Consider the following 18,112-nt stretch of genomic DNA (forward strand, 5'->3'; position numbering starts at 1 on the left):
TGGTGGGGGATAGGGGGATAGGAGAGGGGTGCAGGGGGAGGCAGGGGGATATGGAAAGGTGAGAAAGAGAAAAAGAAAAAAGAAGATAGATTGATGCAGTTCAGGGCAAAGAAATGGAAAAAGAAGAAACAATGAGCAGCTACAGGACCGAGATAGAGGATGAGGAAAAAATGCTGAGAGAAAGCAGGGCAAAAGCATAAAGGTTAAAATAAAAGGGAGAATGAGTACAAGAGGGATAGAGAAAGAGGAAGCAGGGCAGAAGAAAAGAGAGAAGAGAAAAGGTAAAGGGAAGCAAAGAAAATCACAGCAGCATGGGAAAGAGATGGGGGCAGGGCAGATGGGGCCAGTGGCACTGCCTGATCCTCAACAGCTCATCCCCTGGCCTCCCTCAAAGCCCTTTCCCCAGGACAAAGGACAAGCAGATGCAGCCAGGAGGTCAAAGGCTGCAGGTGTTTATTCAGCATGGAACCAGTCCTGGGAGTCACTTTGTTCCAGAGGCCACTCCAAGGTACCTCAGCACTCGTTCCCAGAGCTGTGCTCCGCAGTCCAGTGGGAAACGGACAGCTGGCCTAGCAGGCTGCTGGAGATATGGGCTGCTATGCCAAGGTGGAAGACGCTACCAACAATTGAGGAGCAGAACACTAGAGTACAGAATGTTAGAAAAGTGGTGCCAGTGTGATAGCTGGGCTGTAGCAAGAAAGCAGGACATGGGGAAGGGGACGGCCAGAGAAAGATGGAGACAGGGAGCTTGTCAGATACGGAGAAAGAAGCAGCAGGCAGATAGGAAGAGAGGCAGGAAAAAGTCCATACTGTCTTAGACAGGTAGAGGAAAAAATTAAAAAATAGGGACAGTCAGTCAGAGAGAGATGAACAAAACAAGTAAGCAAAAATAGCCACAACCAAAGTAAACCCTGTCCTGGTTCCAGCCAGGACAGAGTTAAGTTTCACAAGGAGCCAGCACAGTTGACCTGAGGTGGCCCAGACTGCTTTCCATACCACGTGACACTACACCACCCATAAAAGGGGCAGGTCAAGGAGGAGTGGGGCTGTGTGGTGCTGACACAGTCTGTGTGTGGTCCAGCATCCATGAAGTACTCTAAGTTATCAGAGGCTGATATGTTTTCTATGTTTGTCTATGTTTTCGGTCACAGACTCTGTTGTTGCTCCCCTCACTGTGCCGTGTCCGTAAACTCACCTTATCCCAGCCCGTGACGCCTTTGTGTGTTTCTCCTGGTTTAGTAGAGGACAGGTATGGTTGGACTCCATGATCTCAAAAGTCTTTCCCAACCGAGTAATTCTGTCATTCCTGCTGTGGTAGGGGGGAGCGAGCGGCATGTGGAGATCAGCTGCTGCCTGGGGCTGAACCAGGACACCCTACAAACTGCCAAACCCCACAAGCACACACAATCCACCAACGCAAAAACCAAAAACCAATTTAAAAAAAAAACCAAAAAATTTACACAAACCCTAGACGCAAATAAACACACAACCCCCCAAAAAAACTCACAAACAACAAAAAAACTCCACACAAACCCTCAACTCACCTAAAAAAAAAAAAATTCAACCTCTCCCAACTCAACCTCGTCCCCGAGCACGCACACAAAACAACTATGACATACTAAAGAGCAGAGAGGGAGCAATTGATGACTGGGAAAAAGAAGCTGGTAAGACAACATAAAACCCTACGATATCTCTCCAGTAAAATGGCCGTCAGACATCTTCCGAGCATAAAGATGAAGTTGTCTGTGGTACTTCGGGGGTAAAATGGCTGTCGGAGGACTTCCCGGAATAGAGAGTAAACTCTCGATGGTGTTCCATCGGTAAAATGGGCATCGGAGAACTTCCGGGGATGGCGGCGCCCATTTCCGTGCGTCTGCGGCGGAAAAATGGCCGCCGGGGGGCTTCCGGTCATGGCGGCGCCCATCTGCGTGCGGCTCCGATGGAAAAATGACCGCCGGGGGGCTTCCGGGCATGGCGGCGCCCATCTCCGTGCGGCTCCGGCGATTAAATGTCCGCCGGGGGGCTTCCGGGCATGGCGGCGCCCATTTCCGTGCGGCTCCGGCGGTTAAATGGCCGCCGGGGGGCTTCCGGGCATGGCGGCGCCCATCTCCGTGCGGCTACGGCGGAAAAATGGCCGCCGGGGGGCTTCCGGGCATGGCGGCGCCCATCTCCGTGCGGCTCCGGCGGAAAAATGGCCGCCGGGGGGCTTCCGGGCATGGCGGCGCCCATCTCCGTGCGGCTCCGGCGGAAAAATAGCCGCGTGGGGGCTTCCGGGCATGGCGGCGCACATCTCCGTGCGGTTCCGGCGGAAAAATGGCCGCCGGGGGGCTTCCGGGCATGGCGGCGCCCATCTCCGTGCAGCTCCGGTGGAAAAATGGCCGCCGGGGGGCTTCCGGGCATGGCGGCGCCCATCTGCGTGCAGCTCCGGTAGAAAAATGACCGAGGAAGGCTTCCGGGCAGGGCGGCGCCCACCTCCGTGCGGCAGCGGCGGAAAAATGGCCGCCGGGGAGATTCCGGGCATGGCGGCGCCCTCTTCATGCGGCTCCGGCGGTTAAATGTCCGCCGGGGGGCTTCCGGGCATGGCGGCGCCCATCTCCGTGCGGCGCCGGTAGAAAAATGGCCGCCGGGGGGCTTCCGAGCATGGCGGCGCCCATCTCCGTGCGGCTACGGCGGAAAAATGGCCGCCGGGGGACTTCCGGGCATGGCGGCGCCCATTTCCGTGCGGCTCCGGCGGAAAAATGGCCGCCGGGGGGCTTCCGGGCATGGCGGCGCCCATCTCCGTGCGGCTCCGGCGATTAAATGTCCGCCGGGGGGCTTCCGGGCATGGCGGCGCCCATCTCCGTGCGGCTACGGCGGTTAAATGGCCGCCGGGGGGCTTCCGGGCATGGCGGCGCCCATCTCCGTGCGGCTCCGGCGGAAAAATGGCCGCCGGGGGGCTTCCGGGCATGGCGGCGCCCATCTCCGTGCGGCTACGGCGGTTAAATGGCGACCGAGGGGCTTACGGGCATGGCGGCGCCCATCTCCGTGCGGCTCCGGCGGAAAAATGGCCGCCGGGGGGCTTCCGGGCATGGCGGCGCCCATCTCCGTGCGGCTCCGGCGGAAAAATGGCCGCCGGGGGGCTTCCGGGCCCCCGTTTGGGGGCGCGAGCTTGGGGGGGGCTACACAGCACAGCTGCCCCGTTCGGGAAGCTAAGCAGGTACCAGCTCGGTCAGCGCCCGGATGGGCGACCTCACCCCGTCTTCGAATCCCCGCACATGACAGTGACCCCCCCCCCCCCCCCCGCGCGCCCCCTCCCAAAATCTGCCCCCCCGAGGGAGTCCCATCGCCTTCGGGGGTTCCCCGGACCTGACAGTGCCCCGGCCGACCCCGCGACGGGCGGCGGAACCCCACCCTCACCGGGAGGGAGCGGCCGCCCCGCAATGGCGGCGTCCCTTGTTAAAGCGCCCTGCCGCTCGCGCTGCGCCGCCCGGCCGCAGTCCGCACGCAGCGGGCTCTGCGCGCACCCGCGCAGGAACGCGGCGAGTGTGCACGGAGGCAGCAGAACGCGGCGGCTTCCGTGCGCTGCGCCACCCGGGCGCAGTACCGCTGCGTGTCCGCAAGGCGGCAGCACCGAGGACCCCCGTGTTCGAATCCCCGCTCGGGCCTTTCCGCCAGTGCTCGGGCCTTTCCGCCAGTGCTCGGGCCTTTCCGCCTCTGCTCGGCCCTTTTCGGCTCCCCCTGCCCCACTAATTACCCGTCTGCCGCTGACCTGCGCTCATTAACAACCCCCCATCTCCTCCAGCGAATTCAACCCCCCTCCCAACCCTACTGCGACCCCTCTGAGAGCCCTCGAACCCCACCATGGCCCCTGACCCCCTAGAAGACCCCCGAAGGAACCCCCAACACCCCAAAAATAGACCCTAGAGAGACCCCCCCAGAACCCCTCAGAGACACACCCCCCCCCAAAGAGCCCCCCCACGATCCCCTAAAAAGGCCCTTAGGGCCCCCCAACTCCCCAAAGAGCCCCCCCAAAAAACCCAGACCCCCCAAACAGACCCCATAAAGAACCCTAACCACCCCCCAAAAAACCTGAGACTCCTTAAAGACGCCCCCAAGCCCCTCACATCCCCCCCAAAATGAGACCCCATAAAGATCCCCTCAAAGAACCCCACACCCCCCCTTAGAGAACCCCCCCCCCCAAAAGCCCTAGACCCCACCAAAAAGAGACCCTGTAAAGACCCCATAGTCCCCCAAAAAGAGCCAACCGCCCTGACTCAGCTGCTGCCAGCCCCATCGATGGAAAGATGCCACAACAACAGTGGCCTTGGCCACGCTTTCTTGGAAACAACTGGTTCCCTCATCACCTCTGAATAATAAAAATTCTAAGGCATTTTACAACAATGTCCAATACAACAGTAAACTGCTGCCAAGTATAACCCAGAAAATTGTTAGCCGATTCTCCTCTGTCGAAACCGTTGCCAGCTTTGGGCTGAGATGCCTCCAAGGTTTGGTCACCTTCGTCTTCAGCCAACATTGCCAAGTCTCTTGGCTGTTCTTCTGGATCCCCTGGAAGAAGACTGGTGACTGCCTGGAGAAGTGACTCAATCTGCTCTTCTGTTAGTCTTTCCTCACTTTCTTCCACCATCTGCAGGTCAAAAACCAATACATTGTTATTCAATCCATACTTCCTTCCTCAGCTCCAAACAGGAAGACTCAGCCCCAGTAAATACTGCTTTCAATGGATGCAAGACGTAGCCTGAACTCATCACAAAAGCATTTTACAAAGTGGAACTCTTGTAATATTGATAACAACACAAAACAAAAAAGCTCCCTTGTTAGCCACGACAGCTGGCATGCCGCAGTGAGACCCTGCTTCTGTTACAAGGAGAACACCACGCTCAGAACAGGCTTTCCTCCTAAAGCCTCTCAGCCTAAGAAAAACCAAACCAAAATACCCAAAGAATTCCCACAAACTAGAAACCCCCACAAAGCCCAAAAACCAAAGAAGCCACAAACCCCCATTAAAGACACACACAAACCCCAGACCCCACAAGAAAAGCTGCGGGAACTCAAAACACCACAGAAGCCCCTAGCCCTCCCCCAAACCCACAACCCACAGAACCCCAAAGCCTTCAAAAGGCAGAGAACCAAAACCCCCCCTTAGAACCCCAGTTAAAAAAAACAAACCAACAGAAAAACCTCACAAGCCCACACTAACCCCACAAATCCCAGACCCTGTAAAAAAACCAACCCACCCAACCCCTATAGCCACAAAAACCAGGAAAAAAAAAAAAAAAAAAATCAGTAAAACTACAAACACCTTACCAACCTCCTTGGCTCATTTTCTGAGAGGAGCCTGCACCAGCAGACAGACTAACACATTTTAATCCTAAACTCGGTTCTCTGCGTTCTTTCTCTGCCCCTTCTCTACATCCTTTTCTTTCAACTTCCTCTTCCTACCCACAAGGCTGTCTAAACCAATGGATAGAAACACTAACCCAGGTAACAGTACATCCAGTTCAGATAAAGGCAATGAAATCACCAGCGCCAATACTACGACCTTCTTACAGGTACCACAAGCTCCCAAGAACTCACCTGTAACAGGAAAAGAGGAGAAACCATAGAGACCTTAAATGCAATACGCCAAAACCCGAAAGAGACTTATTCTTGTATATTGAATGTTAAAATCACATGCATAATTACTGAATTCTTTACAGCTGAAAAAATATTTTTAGAAGACGACCCTGACAGTCTACCTGCAACTGCTGCAAGATGTCTATAATAAACCCCCACAATTTTCTGTAATTAAAAAAAAAACAAAACAAAAAAAAAAACAGGAAAGAATGCAATCAATCATCCAGGTAATTCTGAGTTAACTGATGCCCTGAATGGGACAAGTCGAACCCAAGCTAACACCAGCCAGTTTACTGCAATGCTTGTCTAGCATACACGTATATAAATCAAAATGACATGTGGCTAGAGGCCAGGTGCAAAAAGAATAAGACATTTGCACACCACAGCAGACAACCTGCCGAGGGCCACGATATGATATGCTGCAGCAGAGTCTTGTGGCTGTTCGCTCAAACACGCTGGTGGAATAGTCTGCATAACCGGCCCTGTGCACGATTTACATGGGGTTTTCTAAGCTATGCCTGATGTGGCTAAGGGATTTTTACTGGGCAATCCTGGTTTAAGACCAGTCTCGGCTCCTAAGGAATGCCAGCCAACAAAGATGTTTTCAGCCGTTAACAAGAGGAACAGAAATCCAACGACGAGCTGCTGCTTTTAAAACGTGGAGTCATCATTGTGACAAATGGCACCACACAGATCTCTGTTAACACATTTGTAGACAAAGTGGAAGACCTGGGGTTGGGGACAGCTGTGCAACTCAGCCTTCATTTCCCGAGGGCAGGTATGCTCCGTCAGCTGCTGCCAGGTGTCGTCGACAACAAGAAACGGGCTGCACTCTGCCGGCTTGTCCACCTCGAACTTCTCAGCGCAGAGCTGGCGAACATCTTCGGTGGTTATAGACAGTCTCACCAGGAAAGATCTTTCCTGTACATCCACAGTACACTCCCTGGAACGCAACATGAAGGTGGTTCTGTAGAATGAGAAAACACACATCAGCAACTCAAAAACCCCAACAGCTGAAGCGTCAGCAACAAACCTGTCCCCACACTGAGACTCACCCCCGCGATTCCCACGCCCGACAGCCACCTCGCCAACTGCAATACTGGTGGCAAAACTGTGGCAAGCGGAACAGAAATTCCTAAGCCAACACCCTCCTTTCCTCATATTACACTCTAACCCTGCAATTACAGCCAAACAGGACTTGTCCTGCCGAGCAAAACCAGGAAACAAAATGCAGTGAGGCTAAGCAATGTCTGAGGCAGCAGGGTCGAGAGATGGTGCTGCTGCACTACTGCCACAAAACAGGCACCTCCTATCGCCGTGTCAGTCAGAAGGAATAAGAAAAAAGCCTCTGCCAGTGGCAGCAAACGGTGCTGATCCCCAAGTTACTGTGTGATAAGCCATCTGCATTCTTATGCTGCAGCACGCAAAGTGTTTTAGGGTGCTTCAGTCCAGTCAGGACACTTTCATTGCATTAAACCGGTGACAATCTGGGGTCCGAGCCCGATTTAACCGGCTTTCCCATGACAGCTTTTTTTCTTTTTTACAGTAAGGCTTAGAGGGAAGCAGAAAGAAAGCTTCCTCGGCAACATTAGGCTAAACCCTAATGGCAAAAGCCTCGTGGCAAAAGCTGGACCTTTTTTCTGCGTTGAAACTGACATGTTCTTACAACTCCGATAACGTGGAAAAAGTCTAAGTGCACCCTACAAGGAAATGCAGTTCTACCTTTCAGAAAGCATTTAAAGAGGAAAAAAACCCAAGCAACAACTGGGGGAAAAGCAACCACAAACATCTTTTGAACACATGAACAAAGCAAGCTGCTGTAGTGTGCTTTTTTTAAAAAAAAAAGACATTAACTGTGGTTACAGACTGAAAAAGATACAATTAAAGGAAGTGGAAAAATGGCACAGTGAGAAAGACCTGTTTATCAACTCAGCGGGTGCCAATGTCTGTATGCTAAACCAATCAGGCACGCTAAATCACAATGGCAAAGATGTACATTGCACAAAAGCAAGCCAGCAAAAGCTACCATTGAGAAGGTGGTTCTACCACTTAAGTTCCAAGAAGCACTCTTATCTTTAACAAAGTATTTTTACAGCTTGCAAACTGAAACACTGAAGCTTTGCAGCAGCATTTAAACCAGGTCAGGACTGACCCTGACGAAACAGGGCCTATCCGTTTCTGTTACCGGGGTGAAGCAATTATGAAAAATCAGCCCTAGAGGAGGAAAATCAAGCTGCAGTTTTAGTTCCTAATGTATGTAACACACAGATGTTTTTAAAAGCACGCGCTTTAGACAGACGGGACTGCTTCGAGAAGAGGCTGAAGCTCCCACAAGCACTCCTAACATATACTAAGTATCAAAGTTATTTATGGAGCGGCAGAAAATTGTACTCAATCATCCTCACAATATGGCATGTTTTGCCTTTTCATCCTAGAGACGGAGGGAGGATGAAGGCCTTCCGGGGTCCGAGAGCTGATAAAACTGCAGGAGCCCATCACAAGTGTAGCTACCACATTGTTAAGTCACGATGACTCCCCCTGCTCGATCGAAAATATCTCACCTCATAAGGCAGAGTCCATCAGTAGATTCCCAGGTCACACAGGCCTGCACTCTGCGAGCTGAACAGCTTTCTGTACTTCCACTTTACAGCGGAACCATGAGACTCTCTTGTTATGCTACTGATGTTGCCAACTTTAGGACCACCCTTGGATGGATTTCTACTCCAACAATGTCACCAAAATCTGCGCTGTGAAGAAGAACCCACCTTCCCTAGTCCTTTGCTTCATTTTAAGAAAAATAAACGAATGACAGGTTACCTTCTCCATGCAGAAAACACAGATCCATCGATTCCACCACGTACTCAACTTCAGTATCCAGCTCCAGCATGTCACACCTACTCACCCAGTGTGATAACACAGTCAAGAAGTCATCATTTTCATTCAGCCTCCCTGAGACAAAGGGAATAGAGACAGTCAGAGACAAACTGCGCTTTCCTTACCAGCCTCACCGTTTGAAAGGAAAGTGTTGCTTCGCTGCCTTCGCTGAGAAGTACATCTGTATTACTCTAGATCCTCCTGTAACCAGTGCGCAGCAAAGTGGGTGTCACCTGACACTGGCTGGACAGGACGCCAATGCCAGCTTCGTCCCATACTCTCTAGCGAGCGCAAATCTGACGATGCACACTTTGAGGCGTGCTCTCCTCAGGCAGCAACTCTGTCTTCTACAGGATCTGCTGGAGATGCCCCTCGTTTCATGAACTGCTGCCAACAGCACCTGCATTTATGGAGAATAAAGCATATTCAAGGGTCAGCTTGCTGCCTGGGACAGTGAGATATAGAATGAAAAAAAAAAAAGAACACCAGACAACAGGCTAGAGAAATTTTTGGAGAAAACAAGACAGGTGCAGATCACGACAAAGAGATGGAAAAGGAAAGTAACTGCAGTGGCCTGCAGGACAGAGATGGAAGACGAAAAAAGGAGGAAGAGAAAGCAGGAAAAAAGCACAGAGAGAAAAAGAAAAGGGAGAGGGAGATGAAGAAAGAGAAAGGGAGAGAAGAAAAGGGAGCAGGACAGTAGAATAGAGAAGTACAGGCAAGGGGAAAAAAAAAAAAAATAATCAGAGGAGTAGTAAGAAAGGGCAGGGGTCAGTGGAGGGCTGGGAAGGACCAAGACTCACAAGAAGGACAACAGGTTCTGGATGGGTAACCACCCAACTCTTAAACTTTTGGGGACTTAATGGGTACAAGGTATCCAAGAAGAAAGCTCAAATAGCAAGCCAAACAGTAATGTCTCCAATGGGCTTGGACATTTCACAAGGGCAACAAAGGCTGACAAGGAAACAAAAGGCAGAGCAGAACCTGTGCTCCATTTTCATTTACCATAAAAGATTATAGAAACCCCGCGAGCCACGGAACCCCCAAAAACCCAATTAAAACCACAAAAGAAACCCAAACCAGAAAACCAAGAAAAGACCAGAGCAAAATAACCACCGAGCCGAAGAAACCAGCAAACCCGGAAACCCCAGACACCACAAGAACCCCCGATAACCACTGAACGCCACAGCAGCCACAAGAGAAGCCCTAAGCCCTCCTCTGCCAAAAGAGCCCCGCGAGACAGAAAACCCACAAGCCGCAACTAGAGAGAGACACAGACCCACGCAAACCCCCAAATCCCCCCAAACCTGCCAGCCCCGCGGCCCGGACACGCTCAGACTGACCGGAAGAGTCCAGTCGCGCCCCGCCCCGCCGGCCCCTTCGGTGCCCCGTGTCTCCCGTGCCGGCTGCTCGGGGAACGGGAGCTCTGGCCCGGCCGCACCCCCAAGCCCCCGCCGCGACCCCCTCCGCGCACTGCCCGCGCGGCGCGGAGCCCCCCCTCCCGGCCCGGACACCCCGCCGGACGCCGCGGAGACACGTCCCGGCACGGACCGGCGCCGGCAGAAGGCCGGCCGCGGCTGGGGGGGGGTGGAAGGCGCGGCGCCTCGCCGCCCGCGCGCCCCGCACCGACCCCCGGCCCGCCGCGACCACTCGCGCCGCGACCCGCCGACCGCCCGGCCCCGGCCGACCCCGCGACGGGCGGCGGAACCGGAGCCTCACCGGGAGGGAGCGCCGGCATCCCGACGGGCCCCCTCATCGCCCCGGAAAGCACGGGCAGGCTCCTCGTGGCAGCTCCGCGATTATACTGCCCGGAAAGGAGCGGGGCATGCCGGGATATACTGCCCCGGAAAGGAGCGGGGCATGCCGGGATATACTCCCGCGCAAGGGAGCGGGGCATGCCGGGATACGTTCCAGTGCGGCTCCGGCGGAAAAATGGCCGCCGGAGGACTTCCGGGCATGGCGGCGCCCATCTCCGTACGGCTCCGGCGGTTAAATGGCGACCGAGGGGCTTACGGGCATGGCGGCGCCCATCTCCGTGCGGCTCCGGCGGAAAAATGGCCGCCGGGGGGCTTCCGGGCATGGCGGCGCCCATCTCCGTGCGGCTACGGCGGAAAAATGGCCGCCGGGGGGCTTCCGGGCATGGCGGCGCCCATCTCCGTGCGGCTGCGGCGGTTAAAAGGCGGCCGGGGGGCTTCCGAGCATGGCGGCGCCCATCTCCGTGCGGCTCCGACGGAAAAATGGCCGCCGGGGGGCTTCCGGGCCCCCGTTTGGGGGCGCGAGCTTGGGGGGGGCTACACAGCACAGCTGCCCCGTTCGGGAAGCTAAGCAGGGACCAGTTCGGTCAGCGCCCGGATGGGCGACCTCACCCCGTCTTCGAATCCCCGCACCTAACAGTGCCCCCGCCACGTGCGCCCCTCCTCCCAAAATCTGACCCCCCCCGAGGGAGTCCCATCACCTTCGAGGGTTCCCCGGACCTGACAGTGCCCCGGCCGACCCCGCGACGGGCGAAGGAAACCCCGCCTCACCGGGAGGGAACTTTCGGAACGCTGCGGCTTCCGTGCGCTGCGCCACCCGGGCGCAGTACCGCTGCGTGTCCGCAAGGCGGCAGCACCGAGTGATCCCGCGAGGGGGGGGGGCGGGGGGGGGGTACCGGCGCCTCTCCGGGAGGGAGCGTCCGGTGACCTCACAGCTTCCCCGTCCGGGAAGCTAAGCAGGTACCAGCTCGGTCAGCGCCCGGATGGGCGACCTCACCCCGTCTTCGAATCCCCGCACATGACAGTGACCCCCCCCCCCCACCCGCGCGCCCCCTCCCAAAATCTGCCCCCCCGAGGGAGTCCCATCGCCTTCGGGGGTTCCCCGGACCTGACAGTGCCCCGGCCGACCCCGCGACGGGCGGCGGAACCCCACCCTCACCGGGAGGGAGCGGCCGCCCCGCAATGGCGGCGTCCCTCGTTAAAGCGCCCTGCCGCTCGCGCTGCGCCGCCCGGCCGCAGTCCGCACGCAGCGGGCTCTGCGCGCACCCGCGCAGGAACGCGGCGAGTGTGCACGGAGGCAGCAGAACGCGGCGGCTTCCGTGCGCTGCGCCACCCGGGCGCAGTACCGCTGCGTGTCCGCAAGGCGGCAGCACCGAGGACCCCCGTGTTCGAATCCCCGCTCGGGCCTTTCCGCCAGTGCTCGGGCCTTTCCGCCAGTGCTCGTATCTCTCCGCCTCTGCTCGTATCTCTCCGCCTCTGCTCGGCCCTTTTCGGCTCCCCCTGCCCCACTAATTACCCGTCTGCCGCTGACCTGCGCTCATTAACAACCCCCCATCTCCTCCAGCGAATTCAACCCCCCTCCCAACCCTACTGCGACCCCTCTGAGAGCCCTCGAACCCCACCATGGCCCCTGACCCCCTAGAAGACCCCCGAAGGAACCCCCAACACCCCAAAAATAGACCCTAGAGAGACCCCCCCAGAACCCCTCAGAGACACCCCCCCCCCCCCCAAAGAGCCCCCCCACGATCCCCTAAAAAGGCCCTTAGGGCCCCCCAACTCCCCAAAGAGCCCCCCCAAAAAACCCAGACCCCCCAAACAGACCCCATAAAGAACCCTAACCACCCCCCAAAAAACCTGAGACTCCTTAAAGACGCCCCCAAGCCCCTCACATCCCCCCCAAAATGAGACCCCATAAAGATCCCCTCAAAGAACCCCACACCCCCCCTTAGAGAACCCCCCCGAAAAGCCCTAGACCCCACCAAAAAGAGACCCTGTAAAGACCCCATAGTCCCCCAAAAAGAGCCAACCGCCCTGACTCAGCTGCTGCCAGCCCCATCGATGGAAAGATGCCACAACAACAGTGGCCTTGGCCACGCTTTCTTGGAAACAACTGGTTCCCTCATCACCTCTGAATAATAAAAATTCTAAGGCATTTTACAACAATGTCCAATACAACAGTAAACTGCTGCCAAGTATAACCCAGAAAATTGTTAGCCGATTCTCCTCTGTCGAAACCGTTGCCAGCTTTGGGCTGAGATGCCTCCAAGGTTTGGTCACCTTCGTCTTCAGCCAACATTGCCAAGTCTCTTGGCTGTTCTTCTGGATCCCCTGGAAGAAGACTGGTGACTGCCTGGAGAAGTGACTCAATCTGCTCTTCTGTTAGTCTTTCCTCACTTTCTTCCACCATCTGCAGGTCAAAAAACAATACATTGTTATTCAATCCATACTTCCTTCCTCAGCTCCAAACAGGAAGACTCGGCCCCAGTAAATACTGCTTTCAATGGATGCAAGACGTAGCCTGAACTCATCACAAAAGCATTTTACAAAGTGGAACTCTTGTAATATTGATAACAACACAAAACAAAAAAGCTCCCTTGTTAGCCACGACAGCTGGCATGCCGCAGTGAGACCCTGCTTCTGTTACAAGGAGAACACCACGCTCAGAACAGGCTTTCCTCCTAAAGCCTCTCAGCCTAAGAAAAACCAAACCAAAATACCCAAAGAATTCCCACAAACTAGAAACCCCCACAAAGCCCAAAAACCAAAGAAGCCACAAACCCCCATTAAAGACACACACAAACCCCAGACCCCACAAGAAAAGCTGCGGGAACTCAAAACACCACAGAAGCCCCTAGCCCTCCCCCAAACCCACAACCCACAGAACCCCAAAGCCTTCAAAAGGCAGAGAACCAAAACCCCCCCTTAGAACCCCAGTTAAAAAAAACAAACCAACAGAAAAACCTCACAAGCCCACACTAACCCCACAAATCCCAGACCCTGTAAAAAAACCAACCCACCCAACCCCTATAGCCACAAAAACCAGGAAAAAAAAAAAAAAAAAAAAATCAGTAAAACTACAAACACCTTACCAACCTCCTTGGCTCATTTTCTGAGAGGAGCCTGCACCAGCAGACAGACTAACACATTTTAATCCTAAACTCGGTTCTCTGCGTTCTTTCTCTGCCCCTTCTCTACATCCTTTTCTTTCAACTTCCTCTTCCTACCCACAAGGCTGTCTAAACCAATGGATAGAAACACTAACCCAGGTAACAGTACATCCAGTTCAGATAAAGGCAATGAAATCACCAGCGCCAATACTACGACCTTCTTACAGGTACCACAAGCTCCCAAGAACTCACCTGTAACAGGAAAAGAGGAGAAACCATAGAGACCTTAAATGCAATACGCCAAAACCCGAAAGAGACTTATTCTTGTATATTGAATGTTAAAATGACATGCATAATTACTGAATTCTTTACAGCTGAAAAAATATTTTTAGAAGACGACCCTGACAGTCTACCTGCAACTGCTGCAAGATGTCTATAATAAACCCCCACAATTTTCTGTAATTAAAAACAAACAAACAAACAAAAAAACAAACCAGGAAAGAATGCAATCAATCATCCAGGTAATTCTGAGTTAACTGATGCCCTGAATGGGACAAGTCGAACCCAAGCTAACACCAGCCAGTTTACTGCAATGCTTGTCTAGCATACACATATATAAATCAAAATGACATGTGGCTAGAGGCCAGGTGCAAAAAGAATAAGACATTTGCACACCACAGCAGACAACCTGCCGAGGGCCACGATATGATATGCTGCAGCAGAGTCTTGTGGCTGTTCGCTCAAACACGCTGGTGGAATAGTCTGCATAACCGGCCCTGGGCACGATTTACATGGGGTTTTCTAAGCTATGCCTGATGTGGCTAAGGGATTTTTACTGGGCAATCCTGGTTTAAGACCAGTCTCGGCTCCTAAGGAATGCCAGCCAACAAAGATGTTTTCAGCCGTTAACAAGAGGAACAGAAATCCAACGACGAGCTGCTGCTTTTAAAACGTGGAGTCATCATTGTGACAAATGGCACCACACAGATCTCTGTTAACACATTTGTAGACAAAGTGGAAGACCTGGGGTTGGGGACAGCTGTGCAACTCAGCCTTCATTTCCCGAGGGCAGGTATGCTCCGTCAGCTGCTGCCAGGTGTCGTCGACAACAAGAAACGGGCTGCACTCTGCCGGCTTGTCCACCTCGAACTTCTCAGCGCAGAGCTGGCGAACATCTTCGGTGGTTATAGACAGTCTCACCAGGAAAGATCTTTCCTGTACATCCACAGTACACTCCCTGGAACGCAACATGAAGGTGGTTCTGTAGAATGAGAAAACACACATCAGCAACTCAAAAACCCCAACAGCTGAAGCGTCAGCAACAAACCTGTCCCCACACTGAGACTCACCCCCGCGATTCCCACGCCCGACAGCCACCTCGCCAACTGCAATACTGGTGGCAAAACTGTGGCAAGCGGAACAGAAATTCCTAAGCCAACACCCTCCTTTCCTCATATTACACTCTAACCCTGCGATTACAGCCAAACAGGACTTGTCCTGCCGAGCAAAACCAGGAAACAAAATGCAGTGAGGCTAAGCAATGTCTGAGGCAGCAGGGTCGAGAGATGGTGCTGCTGCACTACTGCCACAAAACAGGCACCTCCTATCGCCGTGTCAGTCAGAAGGAATAAGAAAAAAGCCTCTGCCAGTGGCAGCAAACGGTGCTGATCCCCAAGTTACTGCGTGATAAGCCATCTGCATTCTTATGCTGCAGCACGCAAAGTGTTTTAGGGTGCTTCAGTCCAGTCAGGACACTTTCATTGCATTAAACCGGTGACAATCTGGGGTCCGAGCCCGATTTAACCGGCTTTCCCATGACAGCTTTTTTTCTTTTTTACAGTAAGGCTTAGAGGGAAGCAGAAAGAAAGCTTCCTCGGCAACATTAGGCTAAACCCTAATGGCAAAAGCCTCGTGGCAAAAGCTGGACCTTTTTTCTGTGTTGAAACTGACATGTTCTTACAACTCCGATAACATGGAAAAAGTCTAAGTGCACCCTACAAGGAAATGCAGTTCTACCTTTCAGAAAGCATTTAAAGAGGAAAAAAAACCAAGCAACAACTGGGGGAAAAGCAACCACAAACATCTTTTGAACACATGAACAAAGCAAGCTGCTGTAGTGTGCTTTTTTTTAAAAAAAAAAAGACATTAACTGTGGTTACAGACTGAAAAAGATACAATTAAAGGAAGTGGAAAAATGGCACAGTGAGAAAGACCTGTTTATCAACTCAGCGGGTGCCAATGTCTGTATGCTAAACCAATCAGGCACGCTAAATCACAATGGCAAAGATGTACATTGCACAAAAGCAAGCCAGCAAAAGCTACCATTGAGAAGGTGGTTCTACCACTTAAGTTCCAAGAAGCACTCTTATCTTTAACAAAGTATTTTTACAGCTTGCAAACTGAAACACTGAAGCTTTGCAGCAGCATTTAAACCAGGTCAGGACTGACCCTGACGAAACAGGGCCTATCCGTTTCTGTTACCGGGGTGAAGCAATTATGAAAAATCAGCCCTAGAGGAGGAAAATCAAGCTGCAGTTTTAGTTCCTAATGTATGTAACACACAGATGTTTTTAAAAGCACGCGCTTTAGACAGACGGGACTGCTTCGAGAAGAGGCTGAAGCTCCCACAAGCACTCCTAACATATACTAAGTATCAAAGTTATTTATGGAGCGGCAGAAAATTGTACTCAATCATCCTCACAATATGGCATGTTTTGCCTTTTCATCCTAGAGACGGAGGGAGGATGAAGGCCTTCCGGGGTCCGATAGCTGATAAAACTGCAGGAGCCCATCACAAGTGTAGCTACCACATTGTTAAGTCACGATGACTCCCCCTGCTCGATCGAAAATATCTCACCTCATAAGGCAGAGTCCATCAGTAGATTCCCAGGTCACACAGGCCTGCACTCTGCGAGCTGAACAGCTTTCTGTACTTCCACTTTACAGCGGAACCATGAGACTCTCTTGTTATGCTACTGATGTTGCCAACTTTAGGACCACCCTTGGATGGATTTCTACTCCAACAATGTCATCAAAATCTGCGCTGTGAAGAAGAACCCACCTTCCCTAGTCCTTTGCTTCATTTTAAGAAAAATAAACGAATGACAGGTTACCTTCTCCATGCAGAAAACACAGATCCATCGATTCCACCACGTACTCAACTTCAGTATCCAGCTCCAGCATGTCACACCTACTCACCCAGTGTGATAACACAGTCAAGAAGTCATCATTTTCATTCAGCCTCCCTGAGACAAAGGGAATAGAGACAGTCAGAGACAAACTGCGCTTTCCTTACCAGCCTCACCGTTTGAAAGGAAAGTGTTGCTTCGCTGCCTTCGCTGAGAAGTACATCTGTATTACTCTAGATCCTCCTGTAACCAGTGCGCAGCAAAGTGGGTGTCACCTGACACTGGCTGGACAGGACGCCAATGCCAGCTTCGTCCCATACTCTCTAGCGAGCGCAAATCTGACGATGCACACTTTGAGGCGTGCTCTCCTCAGGCAGCAACTCTGTCTTCTACAGGATCTGCTGGAGATGCCCCTCGTTTCATGAACTGCTGCCAACAGCACCTGCATTTATGGAGAATAAAGCATATTCAAGGGCCAGCTTGCAGCCTGGGACAGTGAGATATAGAATGAAAAAAAAAAAAAAGAACACCAGACAACAGGCTAGAGAAATTTTTGGAGAAAACAAGACAGGTGCAGATCACGACAAAGAGATGGAAAAGGAAAGTAACTGCAGTGGCCTGCAGGACAGAGATGGAAGACGAAAAAAGGAGGAAGAGAAAGCAGGAAAAAAGCACAGAGAGAAAAAGAAAAGGGAGAGGGAGATGAAGAAAGAGAAAGGGAGAGAAGAAAAGGGAGCAGGACAGTAGAATAGAGAAGTACAGGCAAGGGGAAAAAAAAAAAAAAATCAGAGGAGTAGTAAGAAAGGGCAGGGGTCAGTGGAGGGCTGGGAAGGACCAAGACTCACAAGAAGGACAACAGGTTCTGGATGGGTAACCACCCAACTCTTAAACTTTTGGGGACTTAATGGGTACAAGGTATCCAAGAAGAAAGCTCAAATAGCAAGCCAAACAGCAATGTCTCCAATGGGCTTGGACATTTCACAAGGGCAACAAAGGCTGACAAGGAAACAAAAGGCAGAGCAGAACCTGTGCTCCATTTTCATTTACCATAAAAAATTATAGAAACCCTGCGAGCCACGGAACCCCCAAAAACCCAATTAAAACCACAAAAGAAACCCAAACCAGAAAACCAAGAAAAGACCAGAGCAAAATAACCACCGAGCCGAAGAAACCAGCAAACCCGGAAACCCCAGACACCACAAGAACCCCCGATAACCACTGAACGCCACAGCAGCCACAAGAGAAGCCCTAAGCCCTCCTCTGCCAAAAGAGCCCCGCGAGACAGAAAACCCACAAGCCGCAACTAGAGAGAGACACAGACCCACGCAAACCCCCAAATCCCCCCAAACCTGCCAGCCCCGCGGCCCGGACACGCTCAGACTGACCGGAAGAGCCCAGTCGCGCCCCGCCCCGCCGGCCCCTTCGGTGCCCCGTGTCTCCCGTGCCGGCTGCTCGGGGAACGGGAGCTCTGGCCCGGCCGCACCCCCAAGCCCCCGCCGCGACCCCCTCCGCGCACTGCCCGCGCGGCGCGGAGCCCCCCCTCCCGGCCCGGACACCCCGCCGGACGCCGCGGAGACACGTCCCGGCACGGACCGGCGCCGGCAGAAGGCCGGCCGCGGCTGGGGGGGGGTGGAAG

At 53.3% G+C, this 18,112-nt stretch overlaps 1 long non-coding RNA gene across 2 annotated transcripts; it reads right to left on the reverse strand.

Moving 5' to 3' along the window:
- Positions 1-4,340: 4,340 nt before the first annotated feature.
- Positions 4,341-9,700, reverse strand: LOC311198642. Of its 2 annotated transcripts, none has more exons than XR_014617708.1 (4): positions 8,431-9,700; positions 6,343-6,580; positions 5,478-5,574; positions 4,341-4,624 (listed from the first exon to the last, which is right to left on the reverse strand). It is a non-coding gene; the product is annotated as an uncharacterized lncRNA (long non-coding RNA). The 2 variants fall into 2 exon arrangements; XR_014617709.1 differs by having other exon boundaries at positions 6,343-6,556; positions 8,175-9,700.
- Between the last annotated feature and the right edge of the window lie 8,412 nt (positions 9,701-18,112).

This window comes from Gallinula chloropus (genome assembly GCF_964237585.1).
Source record: "Gallinula chloropus genome assembly, chromosome: 18".
Lineage (NCBI taxonomy): Eukaryota > Metazoa > Chordata > Aves > Gruiformes > Rallidae > Gallinula > Gallinula chloropus.